The 26,735-nt window shown below is 36.0% G+C and overlaps 1 protein-coding gene across 3 annotated transcripts in view; it reads left to right on the plus strand.

Annotated features, from left to right (window-relative positions):
- LOC137238290 (serine/threonine-protein kinase 32A) overlaps positions 1–26,735 on the plus strand; it is a 285,449-nt gene that overhangs the window by 52,717 nt on the left and 205,997 nt on the right. For all 3 annotated transcript variants that reach the window (XM_067763112.1, XM_067763114.1, XM_067763113.1), the window contains exon 3: positions 4,136–4,192. The gene's annotated coding sequence lies outside the window, so the exon portion shown is untranslated. The remainder of the gene's footprint in view (positions 1–4,135; positions 4,193–26,735) is intronic.

Consider the following 26,735-nt stretch of genomic DNA (forward strand, 5'->3'; position numbering starts at 1 on the left):
GCAATTTTAGTAGAGCCGTTTTAACTTTTTATACAATATGCCCGTGAAATCATGCAAATCGCGGGTGTATTCGGGGAAAGAACATGCACTGGAAAAATCTTAGAAACACAGCCATTGAGGGCAAAGTGCCAACGACCCAACCTCATCAGCCTCCCACGTAGTAGTAAAATATTAAAAAAACCAACAAAATTTTAATTTCCCGCTTCCCCTTCTTCGTAAGCGATACTAGCATCACTAAGCCGATACTAAGCAGCCACTCGGATGTACGTAAAGAAATCAATCATCATTTACACCTACATACAAGGCAGCGGAGAGATACTCCCAAACGCATGTCATCATCAGCCGAAGTAGCACTAACATATATATACGCATATGGCTACAAACTACAAATATACATGCTGGTAACCAAGCATGAAGTTCAAGAAATTACTAGATCTTAGGAGAAATGGGTGAACGAGGAAACCGAGAGTGTAAAAGCAGCGCATGCTGAGGCATGACTAATCAATTTTGATAAGTGTTATTGTGAAGTAATCTCCAAGTAGTCTAATAAAGAACATTTTGCATTATTGAATATTGGTGTTATTTATTCAACAGTTTAGCGATTCGAACGTTAGCAGAAAGTTTGGAATAATCGGAATTCGCCAAAATTCGTTACAGTACATATATGTGCTTGTGTTATAACTACCTCGTACTTACCGTGAGGATTTCCTCTTAAAGCCTTTCTTGTCTTTTTGCGTATATATTCTTTTGCCCCCAGTTTTTTTGCATCACTGGCTGCAGTTGAGTTGATGCAATTACCGACACAACACTTTTGGTAAATAAACACAAACTTAGTATGTATACAAGTCTGTATGCAATTTACAAACAATTAGATAACTTATATATATGCACGTTTTTGTATGAGATTCTTCGAATGTTCAAACAAAGCGTATATTCACGCGCGTCTATAATTTAGTATAGAAGATAGTTGGGAGTCGGTGAGGGTAGATCAAAACGTAGTGCTTTGAAAGTTAAATGTATTAAAAAAGAGAAAACTTACAAAATCACGTATACTTTGTGCTCAGTCAGAGTTTGCAAGGCCTCCTTACCTAAATTGACGAGTTTGTATGATACTCCTTTTGATAGAAAAATGAACAGCTCGTCCTCTCTTTGTCCTAGGCAGGCAATCTGGTGTTGCCTAAACTATATTATTTTCCCGCTCTGTATCAATCAAATCAAATCACGGTAACCACATCAAACATATACCTTGTTATACTCGAACTAATTTTATAGAATTTCGGAAATTTTCGTTAGCTAACCGACAACATAGCACACCGCTAACACGCCGATAACATGCTGATATCGGTTGTTATGAATGACCAAGTAATTGAATTTAAAATCCGACAAACCTCCGTTAAAGAGTCGATATCGGTTGTTATCGATAAAAAAGCGCTATAATGCCGGTATTAAACTTTCAAACATTTTTAGAAATTCAATAGTAGTTTCTTTAACAGAAATCATTGTTGGTTCCTAATATGTTCAAGTTTACACTAGGTTTTCCCCAAAGTCTCTGCGTGCGTATTGACTAATAAGGAGCTCATTGCCTCGTGTTTACAAGCGTAAAGGATTGACGGACTTCGATAACGGACTTCAATAACATTTTAAAGGAGATGCAGCTGTATATTCAATTCTTAGACCATTTATCAAAAACAATTCAGAAAAATTTCAGAATCGCTTCCCTTTTATTTAAGTAATGATTTATGGACAACTGCAGAATCATTTCCAGACTATTTCCGGATTGATTCGAAACAATTTCAGGATCACTTTGGAACTATTTTAGTTATAGTTTCGGGAAAACTTTAGAATAATAATAATAATTTCGATAGGATCGTTTCAGGATAACTTGAAGAAACAATGTATATTCCGTCATCCCTTGTCAAATTTGGTTTCGAGACAAACCGGATTCGGCGCTGCGCCATCATGAGCGTCGATTTTCGTTCTGATATATTGTTGTCGTTTGTCTTGTATTTGTAGTGCGTAGGTACATAAGCAGGTATTGTCAAAATGGATGTTTGTGTATATTTATGTATATGTGCTGTGTGTTCATTCAGAACCGAGGGTGGTTTTTATTGATCGATCCTGACTGAGGCAGGAAAAAGTCAGTAATTCTTGTCGTTTGAGCTGCTTTGATGCGTTTATTGTTTTGTATTTTTTTCGTTGTTGTGCGTTTGTCTGATGTACATGTGTGATTACTTTGTTTCTTGTAAACAAGTTTTAAAGGCTCAAATATTGTTTGAGAAATTGTGTTTATCTATTCGTTTATTATTATTCTACCGTCTGTTTTCTGTTTGTAGATTTTCATGTTTTCGAGCACTTTCAGACGTCGGCCTTTTGCTTGTATGTGAAGGACCATGTCTGTTTTATTGATGTTTGCTGGGAAACATTCTTTTTCGCCCATATGATTCTCGAAGCTGGACTCCGGTATAATGTTTGGATTCCATGTTTTTTTGTTCTACGACATTTCATTTCCATCTTCCATTAAGCAAATCTAACAACAAACTCATTTGTAGTCGAGACTTTGATTAACGAACCATTTTATTTACTTGTAAAATCTTTAAAAGCAATTTATTCCGCGAAGTCATTAGCACTTTTGCCAGCAAAAACAATTTGCTTACATTCCATGAAATAGAACTATTTTAGTTGAGGAACTAACCAACTATCGTAAAAATCAAAATGTCAAAGTTCGACAATTGTTATGAATGATAGCAAATATGGCTATGCGAGTGGTGGAAGCGCAAGAAAAGTTTGTAAATAATTTTTTACTACCACCCGGCGTGAAATTGATAAATGGCGAATTGTGCGAATGTGGTTTTATGAAGAAAAAGTGAAGAACAAAAAAAAAATTAATACTTTTCCTTGTCAACGGAAGTTCTATTGTTTCATTACACGCTTCTTACTTAAGCATTTTTTAACTTTAAGGCTACGGCACAAACAAATTTTTCATATAGATGCGTTAAACACAAGCTTATGCATTCCAGTAACATCACCATAATCAACCAAGATGTTGCCTTTATAAATATGAAGGAACTTCAGACTTGGTAATTGAAGTTTATTGATACTAGTATAACTAAGCTGATACTAATCAGCCACTCGTATGTGCGTAAACAAATCAATCGTCATTTATACACATATGCAATTACAAGGCAACGAGATACTCGCAAACATATGTAATCATCAGCCGAAGTAGTACTCACGCATACACCCGCATATGGCTATAAGAGAGACATAAACTACAAATAGGTATACATGTATATAGCTAACAACCAAGCAAGTGATACAATTGTTCTGGAATACAGTTTCGCGAAATGACTACACCTTATGAGAAATGGACGAACGAGAAAACTGAGAGTATAAAAGCAGCGCAAGCTGAAAAGTCAGTAATCAGGTTTGATTTAAGCACGCTATTGGTTGCGAAGTATAACTGTTATTTTGAAGTACTTTCACAGTAGTCTAATAAAGACTTTTTATTGAATATTGCTTTATTGAATATTGGAGTTATTTATTGAACAGTTTAGCGATTCGAACGTTAACAGAAGGCTTGGAATAATTCCACCTGCAAAGTGTGCCAGCACTCTTAGCCAAAGCAAATGTCAAATTCTTCTTCTTATGCTTTGCTTGCAACAAAAGTTACAAGTTGGCTACTTTTTCATGTTATATGACACCAGTGTCCCTCATCTAGTGTTCTCCATAAAAATACGTGCAATCTACTCATAATGCATACGATTGAGTTAAACGCATCTAAATGAAAAACTGCCTATGTGACGGGGACTTAACTCTCTCGGTTTTATTTATTTTGCTTCAAAGATTAGTATACACACCTGAAGATGCCGAGCAAACTTGGCATTTCCTTTATCACTTCATTCTCTTTGAAGCAGCGTCACTTTCCTTCAAGGTAAACAAATCCGACTCAAAAATGTGTCAATAGAAATCTTGCCAAAAATAACATATAAGGAATGAGAAGGCGCGGAGGTAGGAACGAATATACTCAATAAGAGAAATGGAACAGTTGTGCTCAAATCGAGTTGCAAATTCCACTCATAAAAAATTATAAATCATAAAAATTCATGATTTTATAAATTTTCCGTTTTTATTGCAGAAAAATGTATTTACCTACACGCAAATATTCCACAGCGTGAGCAAGACAAAAATACTGGTGAGTATTAAATTTAGCTAAGATAGCTGACATTTTATAGCTGTGCATATAGATTTATGTTCTTTTAGTATTAAACTGTTAAGTTGTTTACGCATACATTTCTGAGTATAGAATCCGAATTCAGTGTTTAAAGAAGTAGACAAAATTTTATATCAAAACCAGGGACCCAATCTGTTATTCCTTTTTTAATAAAATTTCCTCAGTGAAAATGAAACGAACCTCAAGCAAATATCTCAATTGGATAAATTTTGATAGCGAAAAACAGCTGAAATTTAACTATGGAACAGTATAAGTATAATACTGTGGCGAATATTAGCATCACTATGATGTTAATAAATAATCACAACAACAAAGAAAAAGCAGCCACACTTATGTACAAGGCAACAAAGAATTTTCCATATACATAATCAGCAGCTCGAAGTGAAGAGATTATTTCACATACACATATGTAGTCAGCAAACAAGAGTAGAAGCTGTTACTCACATATATAGCTAAATAACCAAGCATGAGATACAACTGTTCTAGAAGGCATGTTCGTGTAACGTCTATACCTTACGAGAAATAGGTGAACGAGTCTAATTGAGAGTATAAAAGCGGTGCGGTGGAGCGATAATCAATCAGTTTGATTTAAAAACGATATTTGTAAAGTATAATTTTTATTGTTAAGTACTACTCTCAAAGTAGTCTAAATAAAGACCACTTTGCAACACTGAATATTGGAGTTAATTATTCGACAGTTCAGCGATTCGAACGTTAGCAGGAGGTGCATAGTAATCGGAATCCCCCAAAATTCGTTTCAACCCTATGAGAGTTGGTTGTGGTTTTTGTAGTATCAGTTATAAAAATTTTGACGTGACCCTAAAAATTTCAAATCCAGATATTTAGAGGAATCGTTTGGTAAAAAAATCATTTCATTTGGATGACCCATTTCCCAGTTATGGGGCCGGACTTTTATTCCGCCCTTAAAAAATAAAAGTTCGGCTTTAACTTTTATTTTTGGAATTATGCAATAAAAGTCCAGATTTTACCTTTCATTTGTGGATTTTTTTTTTTTAATAAATTCGAGAAATGAAAAGGATACATGCATGATTCGTCATGAAAATGCTATGGGTATCCCTAGGACCCCATAACTTTCACCTTGGACAATTTTTGACCCGAAACTTTTCCACTACAAAAAACAATAATAATAATATGTTGTGACGAATATTAGCATCACTATGTGATACTAGCACTACCAAACTAATACTAAGCAGACACTCTTATGTACGTAAACAAATCAATCATCATTTAAACACATATATACAAGGCAACGGAGAGATACTCACAAAAACATATAATCATCAGCCGAAGTAGTACTCACATATACTCATGCATATGGCTATAAACTACAAATATACATGTATATGGCTGGTAACCAAGCATGAAGTTCACGAAATTATTTGACCTTATGAGAAATGGGTGAACGAGGAAACCGAGAGTACAAAAGCAGCGCAAGCTGAGGCATGACTTATCAGTTTGATTTAAACACGCAATTTGTTGTGAAGTATAAGTGTTATTGTGAAATACCAGAAAATAGTCTCATAAATACCATTTTCCATTACTGAATATTGGAGTTATTTATTCGACAATTTAGCGATGTGAACGGTTGCAGAAGGTTGGAAATAAGCGGAGTTTCTCTAAATTCGTTACAATATATTAAAATGATTCCTTGATCACTACTCACATGAATTGGCCGACATAACGTTTGGGGTCATGAAAAACCAGGAAAACCTACAGCAGCTAACAGGAAAGAAGCAAATTTTTTATCAAGTTTTTCCAAGACTTTGCCAACCATCTCAAAAACGCTTTCGAAAAAATTCTAAAATTCGAGAAAATTTCGAACTTTCTATATAAACTGCACGCTCAGGAGATGCAATTTTGCAGCCCAATAAATTTTATAAATATAATAAAGTTAGCTGTGGTAAACATTTTAGTTACATTTAGAGCAACAAAATGCATCTTTTTTAAACATCGGTATTTTAACAAAATCTTTTGTGAGGTTTGTAATTAGAACTATGAAAACTATTCTCAAAAACTTTTTCTTCGAAACTCGAGAAAGTTTTACTTAAATTTCGTACTTTTTATTTGGAGACTTCTAATTTCTGAGTATGTAGTTTTGTAGCCCAATCAATTATAGTCTAGCAAAGTATCAGATATAGATCTCTCAAAAGTCGCATTGACTTTTTAAAATTTTTTTCGGTAGGATGTTTTAGATTTTCCTACATACAAAGTGTGAACCATTTTTTTGTATATTGAAGAAAATTGAAACACCCTTCGGAAAAAGAAATTGTCAAAAATCAATGCGAATTTTGAGAGACCTATAACTGATACCTTGTTAGAATAAACTTGTTTGGGCTACAAGACTGTATACTCCAAAGAAAGAATTCAGGAAGCTCCGAATCCGAAGCAGGAGGCCGTAATTTTCTAAAATTTCCTCGAATTTCAGAATTTTTTTCGAAAAAGTTTTGAAATTGATTTGCATAGTTTTAGTTACTAACTTCATAAACTTCCTAAAATACCGGAAAAAAATTTGAATGTAGTTAACGAAAATTGATACACTGTTATTTTTCTGTTCGCTGCTGTAAATGCGTATGCGACTCCATGGCGTATACGTAACAATCATTTTCTGGCTGGCTTCACTGTATTCATGATTGAGTATACTGAGTTCCATAGTATCTTTAACTGTTCTAAAATTGGTGTTCGAGTGAAGGCTTTAAATTTTTTTCTCTTAAATTAGGTGAACCACACCCATTGTCTAAAATTTTACTACATTTGTACAGTTATACTGAACAATAGCAATTTTACAACACATCGACTCGTAATTGTGCTGTATTTTTCGCATAGGTTAGGTGAGGTAAGGTTAAGGGAGAGTAAACGCGAATTTCCCACACACCAATTCGGAGTAATTTTTATCCATTGTGAGTGCCCCCAGTAAGTGCCGGACATTCGTCTAACCAAATAACTTCCTTGTGTTCCTTAAAGAACCAATTGCTTTTTCTAATGAATTTAAGTAGGAGCGAAAGATCCACACCCGCAAACTATGTCAGACAGTCGCCAAACCGTGCGCTCAGAATTTGAGTCGTCTTATCTGCAGTCTTCTACATGGGCAGAGAAAAGGACGAATCGACGCCAACACCTACGCCAACACCTCCTCATCCTGACAACCTGTACAACAAAAGAAGGAGATTTTTGGTTTGTGCCACCGAGGGAGCATCTGTGCAATAGCCAATGATTTGTAATCGCACCCGTAGATACTCCCACTACAGATTTTTTTAGCTTGAGAAGGAAGCTATCCAAACATGGCCCGGTTGAACCGCAGCGAGCTCATTGTCGTAAACTCATCTTCGTCGATTTTCCTCAGGAGATAACCCATTTCGGAACTTTTCCTGGCCATCGATCAAAACACAGAAAAGATAGACATTTAGGTGTCTTGCGTTGTATTCGTATGCCTTTAAAGTAGCCTGGCTGTTGAAAAAGATGGTTCCAGTTACGTCTGGGACCGCACTATCCTGGGGAAGTCTGGATGCTCTCTATATGGCATAAACCTTCACTTAGAAGATACTGCATGGGTGTCAGGAAGTCGGTATGATTGATTTACCTGCAGGTGCTTTTAGTATGTCCCATTTTCAAGCCGTCTGTGTAGGTTGTAATGTCTCTACAACTGTTGTCTAGACCTTCCACCCATTCCTCCCTTGAATGATGTCTTATACTCTGCACCTGAAAACCAAAAACCGCTGTTACATGGTCTGTGTCGGACGTTGTGAATCCTGTTGTCGTGTGATATAATATCGTCGCGTGCCTGTATTGGAATGATTACCACATGTTTCTCTTAGTCTTAGAACCCCTTTCGCGCTCAATCCCTGTAAGAAGACTTGCAAGTGAGTTCCATATATTAGTATCGGTCGGATGACTGTGTTGTACATGTCATGGATTATATGCGGTGACATTTTCCAGTTCCACCCGAATGCTGTTTTGCAGGCGTAGTATTCTGAGAGCTTTCTTTGATCTCACGTCAAGGGTTCTTTTCCAGCTTAATTGGGAGTGAAGTAATATGCCAAGATATTTGGTTTCAGACGAGTCACTTATCGCTGTACTGTTTAGCCTCGTTAAATTAAAGGAGAGGATTTTTGATTTTCTTTTGAACAGGACAAGTTCCGTTTTTGTTTGTTTACTACCAGCACGTTTTGCCCTGCTAATTCGAATTTCCGCATAGTGGTCGCTTATGGTTGGCAGGGACTTTCTTGTGATCAGAATCACTAAGTCGTCCTCGTTACTTTGATTTAAAATAATATATTAGAGTATAATTATATTAGGAAGTTAATTTTTTTTTTTTAATAATGGCTTTTTTTTCTTTTTTCAAAGACGAAAACTTCGCAAATTATTATTTGTTTTTGCCTCCACAAGTTTATCGCATAATAAATAAAAGTCATTATATTCCACCCGGCACATTTATAATTGCAAAAAATATATATAAAGCGTACGGCTTAATGAACCTACTAACTTTTTATACCTCTCATGAAAACGAAATGCATACCGAATTGATCAGGTTCACAATCTGGTTTGATTTAGCCATGCCCGTCTGTCTCTCTGTACCCTCAATTTTTGAGATATCTTGATGAAATTTTGTCCGCGGGTATATTTTGATGTCTGATTAGACATTTGTCGGAACCGACCTCAAAGGACTACGGGCGAAACAACCAATTTTTCAGAAACGAGTTTTTTTTTAATTTCTGCTCCCTTTTAACAGCTAGAACCTTCAAATTTCACCAAATGCTTACGTATATAGCATATATTGTTGTCTAAAAAAATCGAGGAGATCGGTCGTATATATAGCATATATCCCCTACAACAGATTGTTCAGATAAGAAACTTTTCGCAATTTCTGTCCCATTTTAACAGATAGAACCTTGAAATTTCATCATATGCTTTCGTATATAGCATATATTGTTGTCTAAAAAAATCGAGGAGATCGGTCGTATATATAGCATATATCCCCTACAACAGATTGTTCAGATAAGAAACTTTTCGCAATTTCTGTCCCATTTTAACAGATAGAACCTTGAAATTTCATCATATGCTTTCGTATATAGCATATATTGTTGTCTAAAAAAATCGAGGAGATCGGTCGTATATATAGCATATGTCCCCTACAACCGATTGTTCAGATAAGAAACTTTTCGTAATTTCTGGCCCATTTCAACAGTTAGCAACTTCAAATTTCACCAAATGCTTACGTATATAGTATTATTGATGTCTGAAAAAAATCATACAGATCGGTCGTATATATGGTATGTATCCCATACAACCGATTCTTCAGATAAGAAACTTTTCGTAATTTCTGCCCCATTTTAAGAGCCAGAAACTTCAAATTTCACCAAATGCTTACGTATATATGTAGCATATATTGATGTCTGAAAAAATTATAGAGATCGGTGGTATATATAGTATATACTCCATATAAACTGTCATTTCTGCCCTTTTTAACGGCTAGAAGCTTCATATTTCATCAAATCCTTACGTTTACGTCACATATTGTTCAGATAAGTGATTCATGGTTATAGCTATCTTTTCCAGATCACAAGAAACGTGATACTTTGTATCTTCACACATAGTACCAAACTATTTTCTATTTTATATTTACCGAACATATCATTTAAGTATGTACAGCTGTTCTCTGTATATTACATAACTTATGCAGCCGATTGGTCGGATATTTCTAATGGAATACGATTATTGCTCAGCTCCATTCATGAAAGGTATGAAGTCTTTGACACATCCGAAGACAGTCCCGTCCTTACTTGTTACTTGTTGTTACTACGAAAAGTTTAAATTTTTGTTTCACAACACAAAAAACATTCTCAAGCGTTAATTACAAATACAACGTTTAAGCTTTGCTAACGAATTGCTGGCTTCTTCATAATAACGAACATCGACCTTACTTTCGCTTTGAAATTTGTTGCTTTAATTTACGCACGTATAATTTAACTTTAGCTATAAGCATGAGCACGCAATAATTTTCATAAATAAGTGGTAAAAATAACAACAATAAACAGACTCATCTCGTAAGGCAGCGCGTACTAATGCACATGGGTTGCGTTTCGTGAAGGTCACACAAAAAGAAAGTTACAAACACTTAAACTAACATTAAATTACAATATAGTTTAATATATAAAAATATAATTTATGTGGGAGTCTCAAGGAAATTTTGTGGTGGTGGTAAATAATTTACATTCAATGAATATAGATAATGTGTTTATTTAGCTTTTCCCCATGTTTGATAATAAAAATTACGATAATAATAATAATAATAAACCCAACGGATTAATACCCTCCAAAGTCCGCCCAACCGACACGAGGGGCGCATCCGCATGACGCACGGATTTGTTTTTGTTTTTGTCGAGTTGTTGATAGGCGGAGGTTTGTTAAGCGTCGAGATCTAAAATTGCTCAGCTGCAGAATAAAAATCATCAGTTGAGTATTATATACATATCAGTAGAAAATTATACATATAGTAAATTGTTAAACAAGTTAACGATTTAGCATATAAAGATTTTTATTTTTATTTTGTTACGAGTTAAGATAGGATAGGACAATTTTCCTTATAGTAAAAAGTGAATCCGTTATATCAAATGAATTCGAGTGAGAGTTAAAATCATAACACAAACACCGGAAAGGTTCATTTAATTCGAAATTAGTTCTGCACTGCCTCAAAAGAAGAGGTTTGTAATGCCTTGGCGCTCGTGATGGGACACTGAAGTTTACTTCGTTCAAAAGAAAGGGGCTAGAAATTAGTCCGTTCAGTAGTTTAGCCATAATTAATACGCCTAGCATTTCTCTACGGCTAGCGAGAGTTGGAAGATTGATAAGCTTTAACCGACTAGTATAAGGTGGAAGATTATATGCAGAGTCCCAATGAAAATTCCTTAAAGAAAAAAGTAAAAATTGCTTCTGTATTGACTCAAGCCTATCTGCATGAACTTGATATTACGGATTCCAGACTACTGATCCATATTCTAGAATCGGTCTAACCAATGTGATAAAAAGGGCTTTGGTTACATAAGGGTCACTATATTCTTTAGACCATCTCTTCACGAATGATAGAACACATCTACCCTTATTGGCAGTAGTCATAATATGAAGGTTGAAACTAAGTTTAGCATCCATCGTGACTCCCAAGTCAACAAACTAATTTACTGATGCAAGACAAAAATTATCAATTACGTAAAAGGCTGCTGGCAAAGATCTCCGAGGGAGGCACATGAACTTACATTTAATGATGTTCAGTGGCATTGAATTCGCGTTGCACCAAGCAACTAAGCATTTCAAATCCGCTTGAAGCAATGGACGTTCTTCAATAGACGCATAAGACCTCAAAAGTTTTACATCATCAGCATACATTAAAATTTTGGAATATTTTATTATGGTACAGATATCATAAATAAATAGCAAGAACAGAATTGGACCGAGATGACTGCCCTGTGGGACGCCAGAGGGAGCATTAATGACCTATGAAAGAGTATTTTTAAAAATTACTTGTTGCGTTCTACCGTAGAGATACGAAGATATCCACTGAGTGAGACGTGGTTTGTCAAATGCTTTACTGAAATCAGTGTAAATAACATCGGTGTGAAGATTTTCTCTAAATCCATTAGAAACATGCGTTGTGAATTCAAGTAGGTTGGTAATAGTAGATTTGCCTTTACAGAATCCATGTTGAGAGTCTGCAATCAATGCAGAAATGGAAAATGTTAGCTGATTAGTAACAATGGCTTCAAACACCTTTGGGATGGCAGACAATTTTGCAATTGGGAATTAGGTGAGGACCGTATTATAAGATTCCTTCAAAGAAGTTAAATATGTAAGAACCTCTTCTGGAGATATTGATGGAATATTAATTGCGTTAAGTGAGTTAAGTTGATATGGGTATTCACTAAACAAAGAAATTAATTCAGCGGAATAGTTAGATTTGAAAAATTGTGCAAATAAGTTAGCAATATCTTGATCGTCGCTAGAGAAATCATCACGGTATTTCATACCAGAAGGAAAGCCTTTAACCCTACGTTTAGAGTTCACGAAATTATAGAAAGCTTTCGGATTGTAAGTCATTTTCTTTTTCATCGCATAGAGATAAGTATTGTAACACTTTTTATTTAATTCAAAATATTTATTACGCGATATAGAGTACTTCAAGTAGTCGGAGTGTGAACCGTCTTCTTGTACAGCTTGAAGGAACGCGATTTTTTGTTTTTTAAAGATTTCAGTTCTTTGGTGTACCATATATGGACTAGTACAGTGAAAACACGTTTACGCTTAGGTACATGTCTTTCCAGAATAGCGTGAATGATGGCGTTGAAGTCAGAAACGTTTTTGTCAATATCTGCACCGTATTTGGGCCAAACTATTGTAGATAAAATTTGGTTGAGTTTATTAAAATTAGCCTTCGCGAATTCGAATCTAAAACTAGAGTTGTTTTCTGTGGTAATGCAACTCCGAGAACTTTCTTCCAATTCGTAAACTATTTCCAGCGAAGAATGGTAAGGGTCCTCAGGAACAGTAAGAGGTTCACTCCTCCAAAGAATGGATTTTGATGTATCATCAACAAATACCAGATCAAGTACCCTCCCGGACATGTTTGGAACTATATTTATCTGTCTTAGGCAAAGTTCAGTTATTTCAGCTAAAAAGTCGATGCTGGAGAATTTTGAAGAAACCGGTACAATACCATGGTCGGATGTGGTCCCTGATACGTGCGGAAGATTAAAGTCACCCAAGACAATTATCGGGTCAGTAGGCTTCAACATTGAACTGATATATTTCAGTAACGAAATATGGTTCATATACGCCGAGGGATCTGAAGATGGTGGGATATAGCAAATGACAATATAGGTAAAATCTATTCCCGGCTGGGTTCTAATGCACTTAAATTCCGTAGCTTCAATAAGAGGTAAATTTACCTCAGAGGAAGGTATAGAAGAATGTACCGCGAGCAAAACTCCACCTCCAACTCTGTTCAACCGGTCATTTCTATATATTTGGTAATAATTGCAAAGAATCTCCGAATTAAAAATATGCGGCTTTAACCAAGTTTCAGTAAAAGCGATGATATTGTAATTACAGTTAAATAATCTCAAGTATAGTTCAGTTAATTTTGTGTTTAGGCCTCTTACATTTTGATAAAATATATTAAGGACAGGTTTAATATTTACTTTTTTGCAGCATTATTGTTATGAGGAACGGTAGCAAGATTACGAATAGTAAAGTTGCGTCTATGCTCGAATTCACGCACAAAGGCTCCGGGTGGCCAAAATGAATTATTCAAAATTGTTTCAAAATGTTGCGCTGATACGTCAATCCTAAATGACGAAATGTCTCTAGGATAATTAAAATTAAATTTACGAATAGACACATTTTCAGATTTAAGTTTACTTATGGTGTACGACTTCAGATCCTCTTCTGTGGTGTCTCTCTCGAATCTGGACACGAAAATCGACAGTAATCAATCTACTAGCTGGCGGTTCAGATTCCGCAGAGGGGTTTTGGGGAACCTGGTTCCTTTTTGTGGAGGGTACAGAAGATACAGTAAAAAAAAAATTTTTTTTTTCTAAACTAAAAAATAAAAAAATAAATGTGCGAAATAAGGCGCGATAAACTTCGAAGAGGTTTTTGGTCGAGCTTCTCTTCCAATTTGCGCATTGCTCCTTTTAATTTTTCCTACAAATTGGCGGCACTCCGAACGATATCTTCAAGGCAGATGAGTTTTCACTGAGAAGCCTTTCGTGGCTTAAATACACTCGAAGTGCTTGCCAAATCACTGCCGAGTGGCGACCTCGTTCAGAAAAACTTTCTTCTAATTGCACAAATTTGTTTTTTGTATAAAATGTTATGCTGCTTGAAAAAAAAAATTTTAAAAGTCAAATTTTAACAAAAAATGGAATATCTTTACAGTATATAAATAAATTATGTCAAAATTCAACTGCAGTAATGATATGATACAACAAAATACAAAAATGAAGGAAAATTTCAAATGGGGCGTGGCTTCGCCCTTTTTCACTTAATTTTTCTAGAATACTTTTAATGCCATAAGTCAAACAAAAATTTACCAATCCTTCTGAAAAACGGTAGGGGCATAGATTCTATAACGGTAACTGTTTTCTGTGAAAATGGGCGAAATCGATTGAAGCCACCCCCAGTTTTTATACACAGTCGACCGTCTGTCCTTCCGCTCGACCGTCAACACGATAACTTGAGCAAAAATCGATATATCTTTACTAAACTTAGTTCACGTACTTATCTGAACTCACTTTATCTTTATATAAAAAAATGGCCGAAATCCGACTATGACCACGCCCAAAAAAAATGAAAAAAATGCCCTAATTCTATACCAAATATGAAAAAAGGGATGAAACATGGTAATTGGATTGGTTTATTGACACAAAATTTAACTTTAGAAAAAACTTTGTAAAATGGTTGTCACACCTACCATATTAAGTAGAATATAATTAAAAAGCTCTCCAGGGCGAAATCAAAAGCCCTTGGAATCATGGCAGGAATACTGTTCGTTGTATTACATATATAAATAAATTAGCGGTACCCGACAGCTGATGTTCTGGGTCACCCTGGTCCACATTTTGGTCGATATCTCGAAAACGCATTCACATATACAACTAAGGGCCACCCCCTTTTAAAACCCTCATTATTACCTTTAATTTGATACCCATATCGTACAAACACGTTATAGAGTCACCCCTGGTCACCTTTATGGCAATATCTCGAAAAGGCGTCCACCTATACAACTATGGTCCACTCCCTTTTAAAATACTCTTTATTAGCTTCCATTTGATACCCATGTTATACAAACACATTCCGGGGTTACCCTATGTTCATTTTCCTATATGGTGATTTTGCCTTATTTTGTCTCCAAAGCTCCCAGCGGAGTATGTGATGTTCGGTTACACCCGAACTTAGCCTTCCTTAATTGTTTTAACTTTTATTTATTTATTTAATATTAATGCCTCGCAACGGCTTTTTTGTTTTTCGAGCTCCTCAAAGTTGCGGCATTGCTCTATTTGTAGCTAATTTCAAAAGTTTTGCATTAATTGACACAATAAAAACTTCAAATTAATACAACATGTCGAGCATCGTTGAGCAACTGGTATAACTTTTTTTTCAGAACCTCGCACTTTTGTGTGCAAACCTCTTTCTCTTTCCCGATACGTTCGCCTCTATATAGTTTTGAATAATTGTTGATTTTTTTCTTTTTTGGTAATTACTTTGATTGCTTGTAGTTGGTCGGGCAACTTTAGATATTTATCAATGTCACAGCAAAACAAATTAAATAAAATGTAAACAGTCAGCACTGGCACTTAATTTACCGAATAACTGCTTTTTGCAGCACAAGTTTTAAATTTCCTTAAATTTTTGAGTTGTTAATTCAGGTAAATTTTCAAAGATCAGTGTGCCCGAAAATCTAGGTCCTTTTGTTTGCAGTCCTGGATATCGAAAAAAGACAGCGACGAATCTATTTCCTATTCTTCTTAATCCTGATAGCTGTCACAGTTGGTCGCCACAAATGTCAATTGTTTTCGTAACTCTTAATAGAGATTGAATTTTGTATTTTTTAACCGCTACGGTAAGGTTTACTTTTTAATGTTAATTGAAAAATGATTTTTAAATTTTTTTTTCAAAAAAATGCACATTTGTTGTTTTGGCTTTGCAAAATTTGACATATGTGACCCGGCCTATGAAAAGGTGGCTTATGAATCAAACAAGAAATTGCGAGAAACAGCTGTTAAAGATAAACAATGCATTATTTCAGTTTCTTAGTAGATTTTCTTTTGCATTATGAACAGTCATGCCCATAAGGCAAAGCACAAACCAGTTTCTGACCGATATTTTGCCTCCATTGCCATCAAAAAAAATGCTATCAAAAAAATCTGAGGATGCTTCACCAGCCACCAAGGTGGCATCGAAGGAATCAAAGGCTTCATCGTCTTTCATGCTCTTCTTTCTCTACGTTTTTAGTACACTTCTAAGCAAGTTAGGACTTTCTAGTTTTCACCACGTGAAAGAGTGTCTCAAAAACTATCGAAACCAGAAAAAAAGTGGAAATTTTTTTTGAGTCTTAAGCCACCTTTTCATAGACCGGGTCACATATATAATATTTCGTTAAAACAAAAATGGCACATTCGTGACTTTGGCATTGTACCGACGATAAATTATTTCTAATTGTACGGGTTCCTTTTTCGCTCTTATTTGGAATCCAAATCTATAAATAAAGTTTTGGTTGTAAAGATGGAGATTCGGGCTATTAGCGAGCTTTGGGCAATTTTGGTCATAGTGCTTTTGCTTAGCTATATTTTATTTAAATAATTTGTTAAAAATAAACGATTGTGGGCACACAAAGGAATCTATTTGTACTATGTCATTATTGTGAATATTTGCACTGCATTACCGGCAGTTGCTCCCATACGCCAGATGGCAGCCTGTAAGTTTTTATTGATTGATAGAAAAGCTGATTTCGGTTGATATTTGATAAGAGACTTTTATATTGGTTGCGCAAGATGCGCACGGGTTCGGCTCGTCTGTTGAAATACAGTTACTCTCTAATGTTTTCGCTGTAATTTTTTTGATATGGTCTTATGGCCATTTGAAGTGGTTTTAAAGTCAATTGCCCTTTTAAAGTTATAAGCAAATTTGTTCTCTTTTTTCTGATGGTCCCTAGCCAGTTATTGCTCCCGTACGTTCTGGAAAATAGCAACATTTAAGTACTCCCGAATAACTTGAGGTCGCCTGAGCACCGCCTGCTAAATAAACATAGCCGCTGCTGCGGTGTTAAGTTGGGTGGTAGGAGCTATACATTGGCGTTTGTGTGGCGCTACACAGCCTTTTGAGTCCCGCACATTGATTTCCTTGAATATTGCTGTATCCGGCGCTGAACATTCGAGCGATAAAAAAAGTTTCCTAAAAATGTGGAAATTATAACCTGCTCCGTTTACCACACCGAAGATCCTCGGTTCAAGACTCATGCTAATAACACCAAAAATTTGGAAATAAGTTTTTTCAATGAGAAAAATTTGCTATGTGAAATTGATATCTCTCATTGAATTGAAATTTTCCTCAATATAAAGAAAAGGCTTTAAGGAAATGTTTTCCTCATTTCATGTAAGTGTTTTTTGTTTTAGTGAACCATTGATGATATACGACGCTTTTTCTAAAATCCTTCTAGCAAGCGCAATGCGCCTCTTTGGTCTCCCCAAACATTCCTTTTCCAGTTTAATTAGCAATCGAGAATTATCTTGAGATATTTGAATCAGAGAATAGTTAAGTTTCGACATGTTTAAATAGGATTTTTTTTTTCGTCAACATACAAACTGCGTTTTTGTATGATTTAGCCCCAGCCGCTTTTACCTTTGGTCAAATTATTTAGTCGTCAGCGTAGTTTATTACGCTCCTTTGAAATTTTACAGGGTTTCGTTGACAACCACTGTCGATAGGACAGGCGACAGTCTCGCTACTAAAGTTCAATCAATTCCTGCAAACATAAAATCAATTCCTGCAAATATCAGGCATGCTTAACCAACGAACCGATATCATTTCGTTACGATAATTAACGTTAATAAACGAAACAAAGTCATTTCGTTTCGTTTATTAACGTTAAGAACGTCAAATTAACGAAATGATTTTGTTTCGTTTTCTGCCATATCAAAACGAAATCAAATCGTTTATGTTGATTAATAATTTCAAACTATGCTGGCAAAGCTGATTGATGGCGGAGTCATTAAAGGTGAAAGCATTAGCCAAGCTGATTGCAACTTTTCTCATGAATTTTGACAGTACGAACATTTCTCAGAGTATTTTTGACATTACCATCAACGAATTACACAAACAATTTACATGGAGTTTGTGTGTATGTCCGCTCGCTGTTACCACCTTACGGCTTCACCGTGGCTATAGCATTGCCAGCACAATTCAAACATAAAGTATCACGTTTTTGTTAACGTTTTTAACGTTAATAATATTTCGAAGTGTTTCAACGGAAACGGTGGAAATTTTTGATAAACGATTAGCTTAACGTTAAGGTCCATCCCTGGCAAATATAGAATCTTGAGTTACTTTTCGTATCATATATCCTCAGTTTGAAAGGTACTTAAAACACCCTCAATATCGAGGAAGCCCGCCAGGTTGTACTCCTTGCAGTGGAGAGATTTCTATAGAACACTAACGTAAATACGCATTTGGTATATAAATAAGCTTTTGCATCAAATTCCAATGAAGACATAATTAAATATATTGTTACGAATATTAGCAAAACTAAGGAGTGCTGCCATTTCCAGGCCGATGCTAAGCAGTGACGTGAATTCACATCAATAATTCAATCATTATGTATCTACATAAGCAAATCAATAATTGCGTCTACACATATGTACACATTCCGACGAGCAACATTTACATACAAGGCAGCGAGAGATGAGATGTCACACACAGATGAATTTACTTATACGCTTATGTGTGTGCGGGAGACTGTAAACTACAAACTCACATATGTACATCTGAGAAGCGCTAAAAAGTAGACAATTGTAAACAAGTAGAAACTATATTAGAACTATACACACACGAATATAGTTGGTAAGTTCTGGAAATGGAAGAGCCTAGAAGTATGCAGCGTAAACTATAAAAGCGGGGCAGGCGAGTAAGAAGTAATTCAGTTTGAGTTGAGCTATCAATCTGTTTGATTAAGCACGCGATCTGGCGGCCAATAGTAGTTTCATTTGAGTTATCAATCAGTTTGGTTATTAAGCCAGCGAGTAGCAAAGTATAAGTGTTATTGTGAAGTACTAAAATAAAGGCCATTTTTCCATTATTCAATATTGGAGTTATTTATTCAACAGTTTAGTGATTCGAACTTAGCAAAAGGGCAAATAAGAGGATTTGCAGTAAATTCGTTACAACTGGTGTCAGAAGAGGAATTGTTGAATAAATTCCAGAAGACAACAAGGACATGGCAAAGTTCAGTGAATTGAAGATCCAGCAATTAAAGAAGGAGTTGGAGAGCCGTGGATTGAATACAAGCGGCGTTAAACTGGAACTTCAGGCACGGCTACGAGAGGCAATGGAAACAGAAGGAATTGATGTGGAAGAGTATGACTTTCATCTTGATGGCGAGGAAATAACAAAAATGGAAGAAACACCGCAGACAATGACGAACACAGACCTGAACATGATATTGGCTGCAATATCGGCACAAATGTCCGAAATGTCATCACAAATATCCACCAACATGTCATCTCAACTGGAATCGCAAAAGACAGATATTACATCCAAGATGGAAACTCAGCTGGAATCGCAGGAGAACCCAATAACAGCAAAGATTGAAGCACAAGAAACACGTATTTCAGAAATGTCGACCAAATTTCTTCACAACTGGAATCGCAGGAAACCCGTATAACGTCAAAGATGGAAGAACAAGAGGAGCGCTTATCATTGCAGGAGGCACAAATGTCTTCACAGTTAGAAGCACAGGAAGCAAGGGTAACATCAAAGCTGGAAGCGCAGGATGCAAAAATCGCTCAATTTCAGGCAGAAGTCGATGATTTGAAGGGTCGTATGGAGCAGTTACAAATTAATCCAAAGATAAAAACACCATCCTTTGAGGGTTCTGTTCCTTTCCAGGTCTTTAAGCTACAGTTTGAGAAGACCGCAGCAGTGAACAACTGGAATGCGGAAGATAAAGTTGCTGCACTGTTCGTGGCATTGAAAGGGCCTGCAGCGGAAATCTTACAGACGATTCCAGAGTACGAACGGAACAGTTATGAAACATTGATGGCTGCTGTAGAACGACGCTACGGAAGCGAACACAGGAAACAGATATTTCAAATAGAATTGCAAAACCGCTACCAAAAAGCTAACGAGACTTTGCAGGAGTTTGCTTCGGACATTGAAAGATTGGCTCATCTTGCAAATGCGGATGCACCTGTGGAATACACGGAAAGAGTGAAGATTCAGAGCTTTATAAATGGCATACGGGACGTCGAAACGAAGCGAGCCATATACGCAAACCCAAAGCCAACATTCGCAGAAACGGTGTCACAAGCCCTGATTCAGGAAACAGCGTCGCTTCTGTGTAAGCCAGTTTTCAAAGCACGCCGTGTGGAAGTAGAAAGGCCAGAGTGGGTAGACGCAATATTGGAGGCGCTGAAAGGATCGCAAAAGCGGAGTGAAAAAGTTATCAAATGCTTCAAATGCGGGAAGTCCGGTCACATTGCACGTCATTGCGATCTTGGCCTTAATAGATCCAACAATGTGGGTGGGCGTAAACGCAAAGCTGGAGGAGATGAGCAAGAGCGAGTAAGAGGTAGAGAGCTAGATCCAGCTATTGAATGCCCTGTGATATCTGTGTCGCAAATTGGTAGAAAATCGAGCAGTCTTACCGTCAGAGGGAATGTGGATGGCAAGGAACGAATACTGACTGTAGACACGGGCGCATCTCATTCCTTGATCCGATCTGACTTGGTCAACAGGAGAGTAAAACCGTTACCTGGAGCAAAGTTGCGTACGGTCACTGGCGAGTATAACCAAGTTCAGGGAGAAGTGATATGTGAAGTATTGATTGGGAAGGTCATGGTTCTACACAAATTTGTTGTGGCGGAGATTGTTGATGAAGTTATATTGGGAGTGGATTTCTTGGTTGACCATGGCATCAAGATCGATATGCAGAGAAGGGTGATGCGTTATGAGAACCAAGATGTGCCACTTAACTTTAGTTTGGAAAAAGGGTTCAGCAGTAATCGGGTACTGGTGGAGAAGACTCGACGAAGGCCACGAAATTCAAAGGTAAAGGTAGATGGAACAAATGGGCCAAACAAATCAAAACCGGAGGTACCTGTGAGAGAAACACTGGCATTGAAAAGCCCTAACGGACGTACTAAAACGAAGAAAAAATGCAAGGGTGGTTTCAAGCCAAGGCACACTACTGTTGTACAGGGAAAATAGTTCGGAAGGTTTCCGGAATGGAGATTTGGTACTGCTAAACAACCCTCACCGGCGGAAAGGTGTTCCAGCCCAATTTCGGTGCAGTTGGGAAGGCCCGTACAAAGTTGTGAAGAAGATCAGTGATACCATCTACCGCATACAAACCACTGGGAAACCACGAATTAGAAGGGTGGTACATTTGGAGATGCTAGCGGCGTTTAGATTGGGAGATTTGTCTGATCGGGACGATCAGACTTAGGTGGAGGGCAGTGTTACGAATATTAGCAAAACTAAGGAGTGCTGCCATTTCCAGGCCGATGCTAAGCAGTGACGTGAATTCACATCAATAATTCAATCATTATGTATCTACATAAACGAATCAATAATTGCGTCTACACATATGTACACATTCCGACGAGCAACATTTACATACAAGGCAGCGAGAGATGAGATGTCACACACAGATGAATTTACTTATACGCTTATGTGTGTGCGGGAGACTGTAAACTACAAACTCACATATGTACATCTGAGAAGCGCTAAAAAGTAGACAATTGTAAACAAGTAGAAACTATATGAGAACTATACACACACGAATATAGTTGGTAAGTTCTGGAAATGGAAGAGCCTAGAAGTATGCAGCGTAAACTATAAAAGCGGGGCAGGCGAGTAAGAAGTAATTCAGTTTGAGTTGAGCTATCAATCTGTTTGATTAAGCACGCGATTTGGCGGCCAATAGTAGAGTTTCATTTGAGTTATCAACATAGATGAATGGATTTGCAACTCTTTGTTTCGAGAGAGCGCTGTCAAAATGCACATTTTTTATAACAATTATCAATGATGCCACTCCAAACAAAAATTAATAGATCTGAAAATGGGGATTTTTGACATACATTTCGGCGCTTATAGTTTCAATCATTTAATAAAATGATAGTCGTAAAATTTTTATTTCCTTAAAGTTATTTTAAAATAATACGACTAGTTAGAGGTAAATATAAACAAATCTAAGTAAAACTAACATTTCGATTAAATTAATTAGTCAAATATTGTAACGCATTTAACTCGCAGTGAAAACCATATATTCTTTTGAAATTTCAGTAAATCGGACCTATGATATAATAGTTAACATTATTTAATGGATAGGGTTTATCCTACATGTCTGGCGTTCCAGTTTCTGTGATCAAAATGGACTGGTTGCATCGGGAGTTCATATTTACAAAACCTGTTTCAACCCTTCGAACTAATAATACTTATACTTAAAAAAGTATTTTTATCCTTTTTCCCATAATTTTTGAACGCTATTCTACAGTTGTAGGTCAAACTAAAGTTTACCAAAATTTTTGGCACGTTTTTCGTTTTGGCTGGCACATTTTTTGTTCTGGCACCCGCTTCAGCTGGCGCGAGGGATTTATCTGTGATTGTTGCCAGCAACAACTAGAGGATAAATCCCTCGTGAGAGCGAAAATATGAGAGCGTAAACAAAAGATTCGTATCAATCTAATCTATGGTTATCAATCAGTTTGGTTATTAAGCCAGCGAGTAGCAAAGTATAAGTGTTATTGTGAAGTACTAAAATAAAGGCCATTTTTCCATTATTCAATATTGGGGTTATTTATTCAACAGTTTAGTGATTCGAACTTAGCAAAAGGGCAAATAAGAGGATTTGCAGTAAATTCGTTACAATATGATTTAAATGGAACTGCTTTAAGGTTGCGATCAAACATGAAACATACTTCTGTTCTGTTAGCTTATATTAACTAATAGTATTGAGTAATTTATTTACATATATAAATGGTTCAAAGAATGAAAGTTTGCACATTCAACCAAAGAGGGTAAATATATCCTCTTTGGCGCCGCACGGTATTTAGTTACTTCAAATTTCACATCTTAAATTTTTTTCTCTGGAAAAGGACGTCTACGCTCGTTTCCATGCTTTAAAACATCATCATCGACAGGGAGTCTGATTTATTTCATTGGATGTCAATTATTAATAAAACTTTTATGTTTTTTGTTTTAATTTTTATTTTTTTTTTCATCGAAACGCGGAGGAGAATTATAGATATAAGAGAAAAAATAAAAAATTTATACATGACGATGGTTACTAAAATATGTTTCTAAGTTTCATATCTGAATCAGTTAGCTTTTCGGGTACTCAAAATGAACTACATTCAAACTGATGTTATGGCTGATGCCTCAATCCACTCAGCCATTTTAATCCCATTGCACACTTTGTAATTTGTTTCTAAGTATCCTTGTTATTCAAAATGTGGTACATATAGACCATTTGGAAACTATGCCATTGAAGCTTACATAATGCGAATTTTGTAAATATTTTTTGCACGCGTTCGATTTTAAGAATGTGTACAACATAATAGGGACTCCAAGTTACGGAACAGTATTCTAGGCGGCTCCTGACTAGAGAAATATATAGCGATTTTAAAGTCAGTGGATCCTTGAACTCTTTGGTGTTTCGTCTTATGAACCCTCGGATAGCATAGGCTTTAGACACCATAAAGTCTATATGTTTCGAGAATGTGAGTTTGAATCGAAGATAACATACAAATCTTTAATTTCCTCACAACGAGATATTTTACTATCACAGTGGTCACGTTTAACTGAGAAAATCTTCACATCGTCGGCGAATATCAGACAGTCAATGAAGTTGAAGCAATTTGGTAAGTCATTTATAAATAATAAGAATAGGAGTGGGCCACAGTGTATACCCTGAGGTATACCTGATATAGCGTCTATCATAGTTCTTGATGATGCAGCTCCCATTTTAACCTGGAGTTTTCTTCCTATAAGAAAGCTCTTAAAGAGGTAAAGTAGCTTGCCGCTTACTCCATTACACTCCAATTTTTTCAAAAGTATAAAGTGACTGACTTTATCAAATGCTTTGGAGAAGTCTGTGTACACAATATACAATTGCGTTCGATTTTCAAAGGCGTTAATTATATGGTTTTTCAGTATGGTTAGATTCGTACAGGTTGATCTACCTGAAAAAAAAAACATGTTGACAATTTGAAATAACCGTAATTACATACATGGTCGAATAATTTTGACTGAAGAATATGGTCAAACAATTTAGCCAAGGTGCATTGTTTAACTATTGGTCTGTAGTTGAGGGCATCATTACGATTACCAGATTTATAAACTGGAATAACAGTGCATATCTTCCATCGATTCAAAAAATTCCATTATAAAGGCACAATTCAAAGAGAAGAGCAGTATAGAGGGCAATTGCATTGTAACAATTTTTTAAAAATAAATAGAATAGGGGAAACAATTGTGTTTGTTTGCTGTATATCGGTCGAAAATCTCTTAAAGAAAAATCATTAGCAATTATACACTGGGCATAAATCAACAAACAAGTTTTCTTCTTATAACATATCGTTTAACTTATGTACATTACTCTAAATTCTACTGGTGTCTTTTGCTTAGAAAACTATATTTTGTTAAACAATCACGGAAACCTGCAAGTTGGCTCTAAAAGCCAAACAGAACAATATTATATACCGAAAGAATTTTTTACATTGTGTCAATTTGGAGCACTTTAGTTGAAAGACATTCTCGGTGAACTGTCAAAATGACAGTTAGTGTTAACCAGAGTTGAACCTAAAAGTTTTTTACACATCTTTATATTTCGTTAGTTTCTTCTTAGCTAGAACATGCAGAGTTTATATGGAGGCCATAATGCGATTGCCATATTAAAAGTCTTGATCGGGTGCAAAAACCCTCGTAAAATTTTCTTTTATTTGATTTAGATTTAAGTTAAAATACTTGTTAAATGTCCACCTTGTTGTTGTATCTTAAAAGACTGAAGTCTTACATATACACCCTCATACTTAAAATAAATAAATGTAAATATAAATATTTGAGGATCCTATCCCTTACACTGGAAGAAATGGTGCTAGTAAAATCAACAAATCGGTTCTGTTGTTCTTGACTTAACGGAGATTCGGTGAAATTGATCGAATTATGGTTAATTCGACCGAGTTCTTTGTCAAGCGAACAAATTAGTTTAGTCATTTCAACAGAAGAGAAATTGTCGCTCTTAAGGTAACAAAATCTGTAAAATTGACAGATTCCTAATCAATCTAACTGATTTTTTTGTTAACACAACTGATCTCACTGGTCATTTCAACAGCGATCAACAGTCAATACATGAGCAAATTTCAAAGATAATTTTACGTTCACTGCGCTCTCTACTTTGTACTTATGTATGCTGTGCTATATGTATGCACATACATACGTATGTATATGGCGGTCGCCGTGGTGTGATGGTAGCGTGCTCCACCTACCACACCGAAGACCCTGGGTTCACAACCCGGGCAAAGCAACATAAAAATTTTAGAAATAAGGTTTTTCAATTAGAAGAAAATTTTTCTAAGCGGGATCGCCCACCGGCATTGTTCGCAAGCACTCCGAGTGTAATATTTCTGCCATGATCTCAGTGAAAACTCATCTGCCTTGTAAATACCGCAACATAGGTACTTTCGTACAAAGCTGTTGCAACAACTTTTTTTGTTCATTTCACTACTAAAAAGGTCAATTACGAATCAACGATTTGTGCGCAATTGATTCAACATCCTGTTGCGATGGATAAAAATTGACGGAAATTTCGGATGAATTGACCCGTATTTCGGTTGATTTTACCAGTCTTTTTCTTTCAGTGTATCGTTCGGTGGTTTTAAGCATTTTCAGGTCCAATTGAACTTTTTCAATTTCAAATAAAATGTTTTGTTTTTTTTTTTTCAAACAAATGAAGCGTTTTCACTTCAATAAAACTTTTTTCAAATCAAATGAAATATTTTTTTTTCAATAGAAACAATTTTCACTTATGAGATCTACAGATTTTGAAACTTGCTTTTACACTCAAAATATATTGTGCTAGTAAAAGTTTACTGCATTAAATTCACCTACTGACTGTTGAGTGGAATATCACCCTATTTAAGATCTTGTGTGAAGAATGCGCTACGTCAGCCTATATTTCAAAATATTATCCTTAATTTCTTTTAAACACATATTGTGTGAGCATGAATTCAATATACTTTGACGTGAGGTAGGATGATTATGACAAAGACTTTCAGAAAGACTTTTAAACCATTTCGCTTCCATATCCAATGCATACAAGACGGAACTTACGACGCGTTTGTTGAGGCCAAATATACCAATCACATCATTACTACCTGTGCTCTTAGAATAGATTGTGCAACCGGGGTTTAGATCTGCTGCTATACTTTTATAATACAGATAAAGAAGTCAAGGTATAGAAATTTATCCTGTTTGAAGCTTCATTTAGTTCCGAATAGCTAGGAGACGCCATCTCCAATCCTTACGAAGCTGTTGGTGTTGTTCAAAATCATTGAGCATAAGCTCTACTGAATACCAACGGGCTGGTGCCTCGAACGCATGGGAATTCCAACTAACGATTTTTGTTGGAGCTGCCGGTATGAAGAGGAGATAGAAAGCGTCGAGCACTTCCTCTGTAGATGCCCTGCTCTGGCCACTATACGTATGGAATGTCTGAATAAGT

This window comes from Eurosta solidaginis, chromosome 1, assembly GCF_040869045.1.
Source record: "Eurosta solidaginis isolate ZX-2024a chromosome 1, ASM4086904v1, whole genome shotgun sequence".
NCBI classification, from domain to species: domain Eukaryota; kingdom Metazoa; phylum Arthropoda; class Insecta; order Diptera; family Tephritidae; genus Eurosta; species Eurosta solidaginis.